This window comes from Daphnia pulicaria, chromosome 6 (genome assembly GCF_021234035.1).
Source record: "Daphnia pulicaria isolate SC F1-1A chromosome 6, SC_F0-13Bv2, whole genome shotgun sequence".
Taxonomy (NCBI): domain Eukaryota; kingdom Metazoa; phylum Arthropoda; class Branchiopoda; order Diplostraca; family Daphniidae; genus Daphnia; species Daphnia pulicaria.
The window spans coordinates 13,842,875-13,857,666 of NC_060918.1; the positions used below are offsets into that span (position 1 = coordinate 13,842,875).

Sequence of the window (14,792 nt, forward strand, 5' to 3'; positions counted from 1 at the left end):
TGTATGTTCCACGACCTATATCCGAATGTACTTCCTTTTGGTTCGCACTTTCTCTACATCGTAGGAATTAACATAAAGAAACACCATGAGAACTCGTGTTGTCGTCTATGAACATCTATGAATTCTGCCCATAATGGTGAATGATTTCAAACGATATTAACTTGATAATAAATGGTGGAAAACCAAAAATACTAACTAAAATCGAAAGACTAGCCGCCCGATAAGGGACTTGAACCCTTGACCTCAGGATTAAAAGTCCCGCGCTCTACCGTCTGAGCTAACCGGGCTTAATAATTGATATTGCAATAGTTTTCCGTTCGAGTTCATTTTCAAATTTTACGATTGCTTATAGATCTTTTACGGACGGAAGTACGGACGTTTTTCTATTCTTCGTAAACAAAATGAGTTCACATTCTTTCATCCTATAATTTGTCTCTGACTACATTTTGTGTTTGTAAACTACACTTAAAGACCGCCAAAATGCATTTCGGCACTGGCCTCTGAAAAATAGACACGTTTCTGGAAACCCCAAGTGACAGGTCACGGTCTATGGCTCCGAGATAGATCCCGGGACCTAGGATACCCATGACTGCACAGATCATATTTGTAATCATGCGTAAATTTGAGATATTAGTAAACGATTGAAAATGAGTTGTTCCACTAGAAAATACTAGCATGTGAAACAAATTGCAATTCACCGCAGTTGGTAGGGTTCAAACCTACGCCCTCAGAGAGGAATAGATTTCAAGTCTTTCGCCTTAATCACTCGGCCACAACTGCCCCGAATTTTCAGACAATCTAGTAATAATATTTATTGGTTCACCAAAATTTCCGTTTGACCTTACTGAAGAGCAGGTTAAATGAGAGATGCAAAATCCTAGCACTTTCTTTAAGTGTAGGTCGTGTGGCCTAATGGATAAGGCGTCGGACTTCTATGAAAGTAGTTATCCGAAAATTGCGGGTTCGAGTCCCGCCACGATTAATAGCATATGACGAAACTATTCGTTCATGATGAGTAGTAGTTAACCACAAACCATGGGGAATCAATCATGTCAGATCAATAAAACTACAAATATATCTCGAACACTCAATGAATATCACTGGCTTGCATTGCCTTCACAGTGACGATTGAAATGTGCTGCTGATATAGCGTTGCTTGGTAGATAACTTAAATCATTCTCTCTAAAGACACACAGAGTATACCTAACTGATGATGAATGAACCTTTGATTAATATATTAAGAATTTATTGGCCTGTTAGCTCAGTTGGTTAGAGCGCCGTGCTAATAACGCGGAGGTCATGGGTTCGATCCTCTTACGGGCCACTATAATTCTTCCATTAAATATTTTCCACTCTAAAAAGGTACTGACATATTCGAAATATTTTGCTAAAACATTTAATGCAGATATGGCCGAGTGGTTAAGGCGACTGACTCGAAATCAGTTTCCATCTTGGAGCGTAGGTTCGAATCCTACTATCTGCGTTTTGTGGCATTTTATTGGTAAATGTAACTACACAACATTTGATAAAGTGACGCCAGAAGTTATTTCTAGTCATTTTTTGGGAGAACATCCAAGTTTAAAATCAGTAGGGGAGTACACAGTGAGAGAAGAACGAAAGGTCTTTAGGTCTTTAGCATATGTGATGGCCCTGGACAAGACAAGACAAACTAAGCAACCGGGTGACCCTGGATAAGGCATGCTCTCAACAATGGTCCGTACGAGTGGTAAGAACAGTCAGGTCCATCGAAGTCGAGGTCTGTGATCGTAGGCCAGGTTTAGATAGTTTCTAAAAGTAGATGAGAGACAACAAGTACACGTTGCCGAGAATGCACCTTACCATCATGACCAGCGTCTTGAATTCAGCGCGTTGTTGCTCCAGGAACCAGTGAAGACGGCAGAGAAGGATGAGAGAGTCAGAGTTCACCTGTAAAACAGCAGAATAAGTTCCGCTGCCAAGTAATTGTCACTGGCAAAGGTTTCCAAGTTTAAGCATGCCATTTCAGCGATTTCCCAACACTTGGACCAATGAAAATTTTTGCTTGAAAACAGTAAAACAAAAGACAAGTAATTGCCAATTTAACGACAATTTTCGATAATTATAGTTGCGGTTGCTCGCTACCTCTGGCGAGACTCGAACTCGCAATCCCCGGCTTAGGAGGCCGGTGCCTTATCCATTAGGCCACAAAGGCTGAGTTATGTTGAATCTCCTATCCGAGGAATAACGCAAAGCTTTTTCATAGAAGATAGCCAAACGTCCCATGTTATATAAACATACAGCGATTACCGTCTGTGGACATCGTCTCAATCTTGAAAACCATGTTTTTTGAATAATCTTAACTACAAACTCTATTTACAGCTTTCGAGTTCTATAACTGGACATACATTTACTATTGCAATTAGTTGTATCAAATATCAAGGCTTTCTACTCTCACAATGAGGGATACTCTTTCTCACTATCTCATTTCATTATTTGTGTATGTTCCACGACCTATATCCGAATGTACTTCCTTTTGGTTCGCACTTTCTCTACATCGTAGGAATTAACATAAAGAAACACCATGAGAACTCGTGTTGTCGTCTATGAACATCTATGAATTCTTCCCATAATGGTGAATGATTTCAAACGATATTAACTTGATAATAAATGGTGGAAAACCAAAAATACTAACTAAAATCAAAAGACTAGCCGCCCGATAAGGGACTTGAACCCTTGACCTCAGGATTATGTCCCGCGCTCTACCGTCTGAGCTAACCGGGCTTAATAATTGATATTGCAATAGTTTTCCGTTCGAGTTCATTTTTAAATTTTACGATTGCTTATAGATCTTTTACGGACGGAAGTACGGACGTTTTTCTATTCTTCGTAAACAAAATGAGTTCACATTCTTTCATCCTATAATTTGTCTCTGACTACATTTTGTGTTTGTAAACTACACTCAAAGACCGCCATAATGCATTTCGGCACTGGCCTCTGAAAAATAGACACGTTTCTGGAAACCCCAAGTGACAGGTCATGGTCTATGGCTCCGAGATAGATCCCGGGACCTAGGATACCCATGACTGCACAGATCATATTTGTAATCATGCGTAAATTTGAGATATTAGTAAACGATTGAAAATGAGTTGTTCCACTAGAAAATACTAGCATGTGAAACAAATGGCAATTCACCGCAGTTGGTAGGGTTCGAACCTACGCCCTCAGAGAGGAATAGATTTCAAATCTATCGCCTTAGCCACTCGGCCATAACTGCCCAGACAATCTAGTAATAATATTTATTGGTTCACCAAAATTTCCTTTTGACCTTACTGAAGAGCAGGTTAAATGAGAGATGCAAAATCCTAGCACTTTCTTTAAGTGTAGGTCGTGTGGCCTAATGGATAAGGCGTCGGACTTCTATGAAAGTAGTTATCCGAAAATTGCGGGTTCGAGTCCCGCCACGATTAATAGCATATGACGAAACTATTAGTTCATGATGAGTAGTAGTTAACCACAAACCATGGGGAATCAAACATGTCAGATCAATAAAACTACAAATATATCTCGAACACTCAATGAATATCACTGGCTTGCATTGCCTTCACAGTGACGATTGTAATGTGCTGCTGATATAGCGTTGCTTGGTAGATAACTTAAATCATTCTCTCTAAAGACACACAGAGTATACCTAACTGATGATGAATGAACATTTGATTAATATATTAAGAATTTATTGGCCTGTTAGCTCAGTTGGTTAGAGCGCCGTGCTAATAACGCGGAGGTCATGAGTTCGATCCTCTTACGGGCCACTATAATTCTTCCATTAAATATTTTCCACTCTAAAAAGGTACTGATAGATTCGAAATATTTTTCTCAAACATTTAATGCAGATATGGCCGAGTGGTTAAGGCGACTGACTCGAAATCAGTTTCCATCTTGGAGCGTAGGTTCGAATCCTACTATCTGCGTTTTGTGGCATTTTATTGGTAAATGTAACTACACAACATTTGATCAAGTGATGCCAGAAGTTATTTCTAGTCATTTTTTGGGAGAACATCCAAGTTTAAAATCAGTAGGGGAGTACACAGTGAGAGAAGAACGAAAGGTCTTTAGGTCTTTAGCATATGTGATGGCCCTGGACAAGACAAGACAAACTAAGCAACGGGGTGACCCTGGATAAGGCATGCTCTCAACAATGGTCCGTACGAGTGGTAAGAACAGTCAGGTCCATCGAAGTCGAGGTCTGTGATCGTAGGCCAGGTTTAGATAGTTTCTAAAAGTAGATGAGAGACAACAAGTACACGTTGCCGAGAATGCACCTTACCATCATGACCAGCGTCTTGAATTCAGCGCGTTGTTGCTCCAGGAACCAGTGAAGACGGCAGAGAAGGATGAGAGAGTCAGAGTTCACCTGTAAAACAGCAGAATAAGTTCCGTTGGCAATTAATTGTCACTGGCAAAGGTTTCCAAGTTTAAGCATGCCATTTCAGCGATTTCCCAACACTTGGACCAATGAAAATTTTTGCTTGAAAACAGTAAAACAAAAGACAAGTAATTGCCAATTTAACGACGATTTTCGATAATTATAGTTGCGGTTGCTCGCTACCCCTGGCGAGACTCGAACTCGCAATCCCCGGCTTAGGAGGCCGGTGCCTTATCCATTAGGCCACAAAGGCTGAGTTATGTAGAATCTCCTATCCGAGAAATGACGCAAAGCTTTTTCATAGAAGATAGCCAAACGTCCCATGTTATATAAACATACAGCGATTACCGTCTGTGGACATCGTCTCAATCTTGAAAACCATGTTTTTTGAATAATCTTAACTACAAACTCTATTTACAGCTTTCGAGTTCTATAACTGGACATACATTTACGATTGCAATTAGTTGTATCAAATATCAAGGCTTTCTACTCTCACAATATGGGATACTCTTTCTCACTATCTCATTTCATTATTTGTGTATGTTCCACGACCTATATCCGAATGTACTTCCTTTTGGTTCGCACTTTCTCTACATCGTAGGAATTAACATAAAGAAACACCATGAGAACTCGTGTTGTCGTCTATGAACATCTATGAATTCTGCCCATAATGGTGAATGATTTCAAACGATATTAACTTGATAATAAATGGTGGAAAACCAAAAATACTAACTAAAATCAAAAGACTAGCCGCCCGATAAGGGACTTGAACCCTTGACCTCAGGATTAAAAGTCCCGCGCTCTACCGTCTGAGCTAACCGGGCTTAATAATTGATATTGCAATAGTTTTCCGTTCGAGTTCATTTTCAAATTTTACGATTGCTTATAGATCTTTTACGGACGGAAGTACGGACGTTTTTCTATTCTTCGTAAACAAAATGAGTTCACATTCTTTCATCCTATAATTTGTCTCTGACTACATTTTGTGTTTGTAAACTACACTTAAAGACCGCCAAAATGCATTTCGGCACTGGCCTCTGAAAAATAGACACGTTTCTGGAAACCCCAAGTGACAGGTCACGGTCTATGGCTCCGAGATAGATCCCGGGACCTAGGATACCCATGACTGCACAGATCATATTTGTAATCATGCGTAAATTTGAGATATTAGTAAACGATTGAAAATGAGTTGTTCCACTAGAAAATACTAGCATGTGAAACAAACTGCAATTCACCGCAGTTGGTAGGGTTCAAACCTACGCCCTCAGAGAGGAATAGATTTCAAGTCTTTCGCCTTAATCACTCGGCCACAACTGCCCCGAATTTTCAGACAATCTAGTAATAATATTTATTGGTTCACCAAAATTTCCGTTTGACCTTACTGAAGAGCAGGTTAAATGAGAGATGCAAAATCCTAGCACTTTCTTTAAGTGTAGGTCGTGTGGCCTAATGGATAAGGCGTCGGACTTCTATGAAAGTAGTTATCCGAAAATTGCGGGTTCGAGTCCCGCCACGATTAATAGCATATGACGAAACTATTAGTTCATGATGAGTAGTAGTTAACCACAAACCATGGGGAATCATGTCAGATCAATAAAACTACAAATATACCTCGAACACTCAATGAATATCACTGGGCTGCATTGCCTTCACAGTGACCATTGAAATGTGCTGCTGATATAGCGTTGCTTGGTAGATAACTTAAATCATTCTCTCTAAAGACACACAGAGTATACCTAACTGATGATGAATGAACCTTTGATTAATATATTAAGAATTTATTGGCCTGTTAGCTCAGTTGGTTAGAGCGCCGTGCTAATAACGCGGAGGTCATGGGTTCGATCCTCTTACGGGCCACTATAATTCTTCCATTAAATATTTTCCACTCTAAAAAGGTACTGACATATTCGAAATATTTTGCTAAAACATTTAATGCAGATATGGCCGAGTGGTTAAGGCGACTGACTCGAAATCAGTTTCCATCTTGGAGCGTAGGTTCGAATCCTACTATCTGCGTTTTGTGGCATTTTATTGGTAAATGTAACTACACAACATTTGATCAAGTGATGCCAGAAGTTATTTCTAGTCATTTTTTGGGAGAACATCCAAGTTTAAAATCAGTAGGGGAGTACACAGTGAGAGAAGAACGAAAGGTCTTTAGGTCTTTAGCATATGTGATGGCCCTGGACAAGACAAGACAAACTAAGCAACGGGGTGACCCTGGATAAGGCATGCTCTCAACAATGGTCCGTACGAGTGGTAAGAACAGTCAGGTCCATCGAAGTCGAGGTCTGTGATCGTAGGCCAGGTTTAGATAGTTTCTAAAAGTAGATGAGAGACAACAAGTACACGTTGCCGAGAATGCACCTTACCATCATGACCAGCGTCTTGAATTCAGCGCGTTGTTGCTCCAGGAACCAGTGAAGACGGCAGAGAAGGATGAGAGAGTCAGAGTTCACCTGTAAAACAGCAGAATAAGTTCCGTTGCCAATTAATTGTCACTGGCAAAGGTTTCCAAGTTTAAGCATGCCATTTCAGCGATTTCCCAACACTTGGACCAATGAAAATTTTTGCTTGAAAACAGTAAAACAAAAGACAAGTAATTGCCAATTTGACGACGATTTTCGATAATTATAGTTGCGGTTGCTCGCTACCTCTGGCGAGACTCGAACTCGCAATCCCCGGCTTAGGAGGCCGGTGCCTTATCCATTAGGCCATAAAGGCTGAGTTATGTCGAATCTCCTATCCGAGAAATGACGCAAAGCTTTTTCATAGAAGATAGCCAAACGTCCCATGTTATATAAACATACAGCGATTACCGTCTGTGGACATCGTCTCAATCTTGAAAACCATGTTTTTTGAATAATCTTAACTACAAACTCTATTTACAGCTTTCGAGTTCTATAACTGGACATACATTTACTATTGCAATTAGTTGTATCAAATATCAAGGCTTTCTACTCTCACAATGAGGGATACTCTTTCTCACTATCTCATTTCATTATTTGTGTATGTTCCACGACCTATATCCGAATGTACTTCCTTTTGGTTCGCACTTTCTCTACATCGTAGGAATTAACATAAAGAAACACCATGAGAACTCGTGTTGTCGTCTATGAACATCTATGAATTCTGCCCATAATGGTGAATGATTTCAAACGATATTAACTTGATAATAAATGGTGGAAAACCAAAAATACTAACTAAAATCAAAAGACTAGCCGCCCGATAAGGGACTTGAACCCTTGACCTCAGGATTATGTCCCGCGCTCTACCGTCTGAGCTAACCGGGCTTAATAACTGATATTGCAATAGTTTTCCGTTCGAGTTCATTTTTAAATTTTACGATTGCTTATAGATCTTTTACGGACGGAAGTACGGACGTTTTTCTATTCTTCGTAAACAAAATGAGTTCACATTCTTTCATCCTATAATTTGTCTCTGACTACATTTTGTGTTTGTAAACTACACTCAAAGACCGCCATAATGCATTTCGGCACTGGCCTCTGAAAAATAGACACGTTTCTGGAAACCCCAAGTGACAGGTCATGGTCTATGGCTCCGAGATAGATCCCGGGACCTAGGATACCCATGACTGCACAGATCATATTTGTAATCATGCGTAAATTTGAGATATTAGTAAACGATTGAAAATGAGTTGTTCCACTAGAAAATACTAGCATGTGAAACAAATGGCAATTCACCGCAGTTGGTAGGGTTCGAAGCTACGCCCTAAGAGAGGAATAGATTTCAAATCTATCGCCTTAGCCACTCGGCCATAACTGCCCAGACAATCTAGTAATAATATTTATTGGTTCACCAAAATTTCCTTTTGACCTTACTGAAGAGCAGGTTAAATGAGAGATGCAAAATCCTAGCACTTTCTTTAAGTGTAGGTCGTGTGGCCTAATGGATAAGGCGTCGGACTTCTATGAAAGTAGTTATCCGAAAATTGCGGGTTCGAGTCCCGCCACGATTAATAGCATATGACGAAACAATTGTTCATGATGAGTAGTAGTTAACCACAAACCATGGGGAATCAATCATGTCAGATCAAGAAAACTACAAATATATCTCGAACACTCAATGAATATCACTGGCTTGCATTGCCTTCACAGTGACGATTGAAATGTGCTGCTGATATAGCGTTGCTTGGTAGATAACTTAAATCATTCTCTCTAAAGACACACAGAGTATACCTAACTGATGATCAATGAACCTTTGATTAATATATTAAGAATTTATTGGCCTGTTAGCTCAGTTGGTTAGAGCGCCGTGCTAATAACGCGGAGGTCATGAGTTCGATCCTCTTACGGGCCACTATAATTCTTCCATTAAATATTTTCCACTCTAAAAAGGTACTGATAGATTCGAAATATTTTGCTACAACATTTAATGCAGATATGGCCGAGTGGTTAAGGCGACTGACTCGAAATCAGTTTCCATCTTGGAGCGTAGGTTCGAATCCTACTATCTGCGTTTTGTGGCATTTTATTGGTAAATGTAACTACACAACATTTGATCAAGTGACGCCAGAAGTTATTTCTAGTCATTTTTTGGGAGAACATCCAAGTTTAAAATCAGTAGGGGAGTACACAGTGAGAGAAGAACGAAAGGTCTTTAGGTCTTTAGCATATGTGATGGCCCTGGACAAGACAAGACAAACTAAGCAACGGGGTGACCCTGGATAAGGCATGCTCTCAACAATGGTCCGTACGAGTGGTAAGAACAGTCAGGTCCATCGAAGTCGAGGTCTGTGATCGTAGGCCAGGTTTAGATAGTTTCTAAAAGTAGATGAGAGACAACAAGTACACGTTGCCGAGAATGCACCTTACCATCATGACCAGCGTCTTGAATTCAGCGCGTTGTTGCTCCAGGAACCAGTGAAGACGGCAGAGAAGGATGAGAGAGTCAGAGTTCACCTGTAAAACAGCAGAATAAGTTCCGTTGCCAATTAATTGTCACTGGCAAAGGTTTCCAAGTTTAAGCATGCCATTTCAGCGATTTCCCAACACTTGGACCAATGAAAATTTTTGCTTGAAAACAGTAAAACAAAAGACAAGTAATTGCCAATTTGACGACGATTTTCGATAATTATAGTTGCGGTTGCTCGCTACCTCTGGCGAGACTCGAACTCGCAATCCCCGGCTTAGGAGGCCGGTGCCTTATCCATTAGGCCATAAAGGCTGAGTTATGTCGAATCTCCTATCCGAGAAATGACGCAAAGCTTTTTCATAGAAGATAGCCAAACGTCCCATGTTATATAAACATACAGCGATTACCGTCTGTGGACATCGTCTCAATCTTGAAAACCATGTTTTTTGAATAATCTTAACTACAAACTCTATTTACAGCTTTCGAGTTCTATAACTGGACATACATTTACTATTGCAATTAGTTGTATCAAATATCAAGGCTTTCTACTCTCACAATATGGGATACTCTTTCTCACTATCTCATTTCATTATTTGTGTATGTTCCACGACCTATATCCGAATGTACTTCCTTTTGGTTCGCACTTTCTCTACATCGTAGGAATTAACATAAAGAAACACCATGAGAACTCGTGTTGTCGTCTATGAACATCTATGAATTCTGCCCATAATGGTGAATGATTTCAAACGATATTAACTTGATAATAAATGGTGGAAAACCAAAAATACTAACTAAAATCAAAAGACTAGCCGCCCGATAAGGGACTTGAACCCTTGACCTCAGGATTAAAAGTCCCGCGCTCTACCGTCTGAGCTAACCGGGCTTAATAATTGATATTGCAATAGTTTTCCGTTCGAGTTCATTTTCAAATTTTACGATTGCTTATAGATCTTTTACGGACGGAAGTACGGACGTTTTTCTATTCTTCGTAAACAAAATGAGTTCACATTCTTTCATCCTATAATTTGTCTCTGACTACATTTTGTGTTTGTAAACTACACTTAAAGACCGCTATAATGCATTTCGGCACTGGCCTCTGAAAAATAGACACGTTTCTGGAAACCCCAAGTGACAGGTCACGGTCTATGGCTCCGAGATAGATCCCGGGACCTAGGATACCCATGACTGCACAGATCATATTTGTAATCATGCGTAAATTTGAGATATTAGTAAACGATTGAAAATGAGTTGTTCCACTAGAAAATACTAGCATGTGAAACAAATGGCAATTCACCGCAGTTGGTAGGGTTCGAAGCTACGCCCTCAGAGAGGAATAGATTTCAAGTCTATCGCCTTAACCACTCGGCCACAACTGCCCCGAATTTTCAGACAATCTAGTAATAATATTTATTGGTTCACCAAAATTTCCGTCCCTACTAACACAGCGATGTACCATGGATATGACTGAAGCGTACTCCCAAGGATAAGGGAGATACAAACAGCATATCCATGGAATGCTTCATGTTTATCCTTATTTCCCCTTCCCCGCACGTACCATTTGTATGTCCCTTGAATATACCGGTTTGTGTATACACAGTATCCTTAAATAACATCCATCTTTGGATATGATTTCTGTCAGAAATTAAAAGATGAAAGTCTACCCCGAGACTTGAACTACAGACCTTCAATTCCGTAGCTCACCTCTCTAACCATTTGATCAACTGTTCGTACAAATTAGGAACAAACGTTTGGGAGTAATGGAAATTGAGATATTTTTTAGCTTTTTCGTCCACTGTGTACCTAATATGGTTATACTGTGATGCACATTCTGTGTATGTACCAAATGGTATCACAACAAAATCATACCCCCGAGTATATTACTTTGATGTACAATCAGTATGTTAATGAATATACGCTGGTGGATCTACGATGAATATTCTTTATTTGATCCCATCCTAGATCCGAATAAATTTATACCTACGCTATACTACCGCCCCACAATTGCGACCTGGATCTATTTATCCCATATTTATCTACATCTTACATAAAGAGGATGGGCCGTGTTAGTAGGGGTTTGACCTTACTGAAGAGCAGGTTAAATGAGATATGCAAAATCCTAGCACTTTCTTTAAGTGTAGGTCGTGTGGCCTAATGGATAAGGCGTCGGACTTCTATGAAAGTAGTTATCCGAAAATTGCGGGTTCGAGTCCCGCCACGATTAATAGCATATGACGAAACTATTCGTTCATGATGAGTAGTAGTTAACCACAAACCATGGGGAATCATGTCAGATCAATAAAACTACAAATATATCTCGAACACTCAATGAATATCACTGGCTTGCATTGCCTTCACAGTGACGATTGAAATGTGCTGCTGATATAGCGTTGCTTGGTAGATAACTTAAATCATTCTCTCTAAAGACACACAGAGTATACCTAACTGATGATGAATGAACCTTTGATTAATATATTAAGAATTTATTGGCCTGTTCGCTCAGTTGGTTAGAGCGCCGTGCTAATAACGCGGAGGTCATGAGTTTTTTCTGCTGGTTGCACGAAACAAAGTTGTATCTGAATATAGTATAGGCCCTTTTCGAATATTTAGTTTGGAAATGATTTGGTAATCTATCGTTTGGCTATTAATGCGTAAGTAAACCTATACAAAAATATATTTCGTTATAAAATGAAAAGCATTGAGAGTTTCAAGTCTACTGTAGTTTCCACGTTACATTTGATCTTGTATAGTTTATAAAATATTGATGCTTGTGTTCGATTCTGCTAATAACTAATACAGTATATCCATGATTTCGTTTGTATATTTCACGATGACGAAGCATTTTTAGGTAGCTAAGGGCCTAAGGCTCTGACGAGTCAACAATTCGTTGAACTAATCAATTTCAATTGGCGACTACTCCACCCTCGAGGCCTTGACATTCAAGCCAGGGCCTGAAAGTCCCCGGCCAATGGCTCTGAATCTGAATGTCCAAACTCCAAACACGATATGATAGGAAAGGTATACTCTCGGCTATCCCCAAGACCGGCGGGTGTTAAGTAAAGGGTCCCAAGATTCCCCGCCAGGTTCGCTAGTGTTGGGGGCTTATCCCCTCTCGGGGGTATAGTAAATATAGGGGTTTTTCGTTCTTAATCATATAAAATTATTAATCAATGAGGCCAGAAATTGATTTCATTTAAGCTTTATTTCATTTCCTATCCTTTAAAACCTAATTCATTTAGATTAGGCAATTTTTATATGTTTAATTTGTGATTGAAAATCACAATTTTTTGAAATTTGCGCCAAAAAATCAATTCAAATGTATTTTTTATTACTTATTTTTGTTTATTCTATTTTAAAATATTAAATATGAATTTTAAAATACTAAAAATGAATTTGAAAATTCATTAAACTAGAATAAACAAAAATAAGTAATAAAAAGACACCCGCTAGAGGCGCTTCGAAACTTTTTGACATTTTTCTTTCAGAATTTGTTGTTATCTTGTTTGTGTTTTAAGGGGGAGATCCTCCGTCATAGTTCCGTGTCGCATTTTTGGGATAAATTTCCAGTTATAGGTTTTTTTGTTTTTGAAGTTGAAGTTGACGGAAGGAGGAGCGAGAGAGCAGGTGTTGCAAAATTATAAGCTAGCAGGAACAATTTTCTTGACACATTTTGATTTCATTTAACATAGCAACAGTCGAATTTAACTTTTTACAAATGACAATTCTGGGATTTGGTCAAGTGCAAAGAAGTTCAGAAGCCAAACAAATACAACAATCTTATCCGGGGAAAAATAAGGGAATCAACAGTAAAGTAAATTATTCCCTAAGTTTAAGTTACGTTAAATTTATAACATCAATTAAAAAATTTGCTACTTAAAATGCCACTCTGGGAGTAAGTTAAAAATAAAAAAATTTGCTTGTTTGCCATTTGGCCATTACCGTTACTCATAATCGAGACCAGACTAAGCGGGAGGGGCTGCTGAAACACCTAATTGTAAAATTTGCATGAGAAGATCAACGCGAGCTTTGGCTTCTCCGTCTTTGATATTTATCCAAATATCTTAAAACTAAAACAACAAACAAATAAAAATAATAATGAATTAATTTATGAACGAAAATCTCGAACTGAGTACCGAATAAGGAAACATATATAACTTTTTTTTGTCAAAAGTCATAGGGCTCGCAAGTGCGAGTGTAGCTTCACGTGACTGTCAATGAGGTCTCCAGCGATAACCCATCGCAATTTAAGTAGTTTTTGAAGGACGACAGGATCCCCTATCCCATCAATAACAATGCGCTGAAACTCAGTTTGGATTAAAATCGAATTATGCTGTAGCTCAGGCGCTGATCCAGAAAGAAAATTAACTTCCCGCATTAATATCTATTAAAATTCGGAAAAAAATTTAAACATTGGTAACAAATTGAACTTATCAATGAATAAGCTGAAGTAGTTTACCTTAAATGTAGTCGCTACGACTTCAAATTCGTGCAAAGTGGAGATCAAAAATCGTCGATTTACTCCAAAATGCTTTTTTCTAGACCTTTTCGGGAAATCAAAGCCATCTCCTTCAGATCCACTTGCAGTTCGACGGACTTTACTCCGTCCGCTCCTTATCCTCTGGTTTCAGCGTCCGATCATGCGTTTGATGCGTGACAATATGATCATTTGGATTTCCAATGATTTCTCTTAAAAAGTGAGAGAAACTCATCTGATTACGCATTCTTATTACTTTTCTAGAAGGCCATGTTGATCTTTACGCTTCCTTTAGTGTGAATGGGCACAATTGTCTTGACCCAACTCGTATAAAAGTGAGAGAAACTCTCAGTAAAGCATTGTGGGACAGAAGCGCCAGTGATGTTTCTCTTCAAGTCCACACTGCAGTGGAAAGTAATCAACTTGCCATGGAATTTGAGCACTCTATTTTCTCGTGCACCTTTCTGGATTGCCCAAGGTGCAAGACTAAGTATCGACAACTGTACTTCAGCATTAGAGATCTCAGCAACAGACTCTAAAGGAAAATATTATTGAACGATCCCTCCCTTTTGGTAATTTGTTCCTAACCATCAAATTAAAGCAAATTATTAAAATTAATTGCTTCAAATTTTACAGATGAATTGGTCATGCTACCAATTGGGAGCTGGCCAACGAAGCAACGAAAGATTGGAGGAAGCTCTTAGTCAAACACTGACATTTCATAATCCATCTAATTTCCACAACTTTTAAGTTAAAAGTTAAAAGTTTCAACGACTTTTAATGGAAAACTGAAAAAAGTAACTTAGCCTTAAATGGTTACTAGTAAGAAAAAAGAAGGTTTTTGAGCTAGAAAAATCACTCCCGGGGGAAAATGATGTGTCAGATTTTATTGAAAACTCGTAATACATTATTTATATCCTAAATTATCTTTTGACCCGAAAGACTTAATCAAATAAAAAAAAACGGTCCGGCCTATTAATACAGACTATGTCCCTTTTAATTAATCTTTAAGTTGACGATTGAGCGACAAACAGCAACCTGGCC

At 38.9% G+C, this 14,792-nt stretch overlaps 25 non-coding genes across 25 annotated transcripts; 11 read left to right on the plus strand and 14 right to left on the minus strand.

The window, feature by feature from the left end:
- Positions 1-214: 214 nt before the first annotated feature.
- On the minus strand, positions 215-287 carry Trnak-uuu. Its single transcript has one exon. It is a non-coding gene; the product is annotated as a tRNA-Lys (tRNA).
- Positions 288-698: 411 nt separating this feature from the next.
- On the minus strand, positions 699-780 carry Trnas-uga. Its single transcript has one exon. It is a non-coding gene; the product is annotated as a tRNA-Ser (tRNA).
- A 118-nt stretch (positions 781-898) lies between these two features.
- Positions 899-982, plus strand: Trnar-ucu. The gene is given in 2 exon segments: positions 899-935; positions 947-982. It is a non-coding gene; the product is annotated as a tRNA-Arg (tRNA).
- Positions 983-1,401: 419 nt separating this feature from the next.
- Positions 1,402-1,483, plus strand: Trnas-cga. Its single transcript has one exon. It is a non-coding gene; the product is annotated as a tRNA-Ser (tRNA).
- A 635-nt stretch (positions 1,484-2,118) lies between these two features.
- On the minus strand, positions 2,119-2,191 carry Trnar-ccu. Its single transcript has one exon. It is a non-coding gene; the product is annotated as a tRNA-Arg (tRNA).
- A 498-nt stretch (positions 2,192-2,689) lies between these two features.
- Positions 2,690-2,760, minus strand: Trnay-aua. Its single transcript has one exon. It is a non-coding gene; the product is annotated as a tRNA-Tyr (tRNA).
- Positions 2,761-3,171: 411 nt separating this feature from the next.
- Trnas-uga lies at positions 3,172-3,253 on the minus strand. The gene has a single exon. It is a non-coding gene; the product is annotated as a tRNA-Ser (tRNA).
- A 109-nt stretch (positions 3,254-3,362) lies between these two features.
- Trnar-ucu lies at positions 3,363-3,446 on the plus strand. The gene is given in 2 exon segments: positions 3,363-3,399; positions 3,411-3,446. It is a non-coding gene; the product is annotated as a tRNA-Arg (tRNA).
- Positions 3,447-3,714: 268 nt separating this feature from the next.
- Positions 3,715-3,788, plus strand: Trnai-aau. The gene has a single exon. It is a non-coding gene; the product is annotated as a tRNA-Ile (tRNA).
- Positions 3,789-3,865: 77 nt separating this feature from the next.
- On the plus strand, positions 3,866-3,947 carry Trnas-cga. Its single transcript has one exon. It is a non-coding gene; the product is annotated as a tRNA-Ser (tRNA).
- Positions 3,948-4,582: 635 nt separating this feature from the next.
- Positions 4,583-4,655, minus strand: Trnar-ccu. Its single transcript has one exon. It is a non-coding gene; the product is annotated as a tRNA-Arg (tRNA).
- A 498-nt stretch (positions 4,656-5,153) lies between these two features.
- On the minus strand, positions 5,154-5,226 carry Trnak-uuu. Its single transcript has one exon. It is a non-coding gene; the product is annotated as a tRNA-Lys (tRNA).
- Positions 5,227-5,637: 411 nt separating this feature from the next.
- Positions 5,638-5,719, minus strand: Trnas-uga. Its single transcript has one exon. It is a non-coding gene; the product is annotated as a tRNA-Ser (tRNA).
- A 118-nt stretch (positions 5,720-5,837) lies between these two features.
- On the plus strand, positions 5,838-5,921 carry Trnar-ucu. Its single transcript is given in 2 exon segments — positions 5,838-5,874; positions 5,886-5,921. It is a non-coding gene; the product is annotated as a tRNA-Arg (tRNA).
- Positions 5,922-6,336: 415 nt separating this feature from the next.
- Trnas-cga lies at positions 6,337-6,418 on the plus strand. The gene has a single exon. It is a non-coding gene; the product is annotated as a tRNA-Ser (tRNA).
- A 635-nt stretch (positions 6,419-7,053) lies between these two features.
- On the minus strand, positions 7,054-7,126 carry Trnar-ccu. The gene has a single exon. It is a non-coding gene; the product is annotated as a tRNA-Arg (tRNA).
- A 498-nt stretch (positions 7,127-7,624) lies between these two features.
- Trnay-aua lies at positions 7,625-7,695 on the minus strand. The gene has a single exon. It is a non-coding gene; the product is annotated as a tRNA-Tyr (tRNA).
- A 411-nt stretch (positions 7,696-8,106) lies between these two features.
- Positions 8,107-8,188, minus strand: Trnas-uga. Its single transcript has one exon. It is a non-coding gene; the product is annotated as a tRNA-Ser (tRNA).
- Positions 8,189-8,297: 109 nt separating this feature from the next.
- On the plus strand, positions 8,298-8,381 carry Trnar-ucu. The gene is given in 2 exon segments: positions 8,298-8,334; positions 8,346-8,381. It is a non-coding gene; the product is annotated as a tRNA-Arg (tRNA).
- A 267-nt stretch (positions 8,382-8,648) lies between these two features.
- On the plus strand, positions 8,649-8,722 carry Trnai-aau. Its single transcript has one exon. It is a non-coding gene; the product is annotated as a tRNA-Ile (tRNA).
- A 77-nt stretch (positions 8,723-8,799) lies between these two features.
- Positions 8,800-8,881, plus strand: Trnas-cga. Its single transcript has one exon. It is a non-coding gene; the product is annotated as a tRNA-Ser (tRNA).
- A 635-nt stretch (positions 8,882-9,516) lies between these two features.
- On the minus strand, positions 9,517-9,589 carry Trnar-ccu. The gene has a single exon. It is a non-coding gene; the product is annotated as a tRNA-Arg (tRNA).
- A 498-nt stretch (positions 9,590-10,087) lies between these two features.
- Positions 10,088-10,160, minus strand: Trnak-uuu. The gene has a single exon. It is a non-coding gene; the product is annotated as a tRNA-Lys (tRNA).
- A 411-nt stretch (positions 10,161-10,571) lies between these two features.
- On the minus strand, positions 10,572-10,653 carry Trnas-uga. Its single transcript has one exon. It is a non-coding gene; the product is annotated as a tRNA-Ser (tRNA).
- A 761-nt stretch (positions 10,654-11,414) lies between these two features.
- Positions 11,415-11,498, plus strand: Trnar-ucu. Its single transcript is given in 2 exon segments — positions 11,415-11,451; positions 11,463-11,498. It is a non-coding gene; the product is annotated as a tRNA-Arg (tRNA).
- The last annotated feature ends 3,294 nt before the right edge of the window (positions 11,499-14,792 follow it).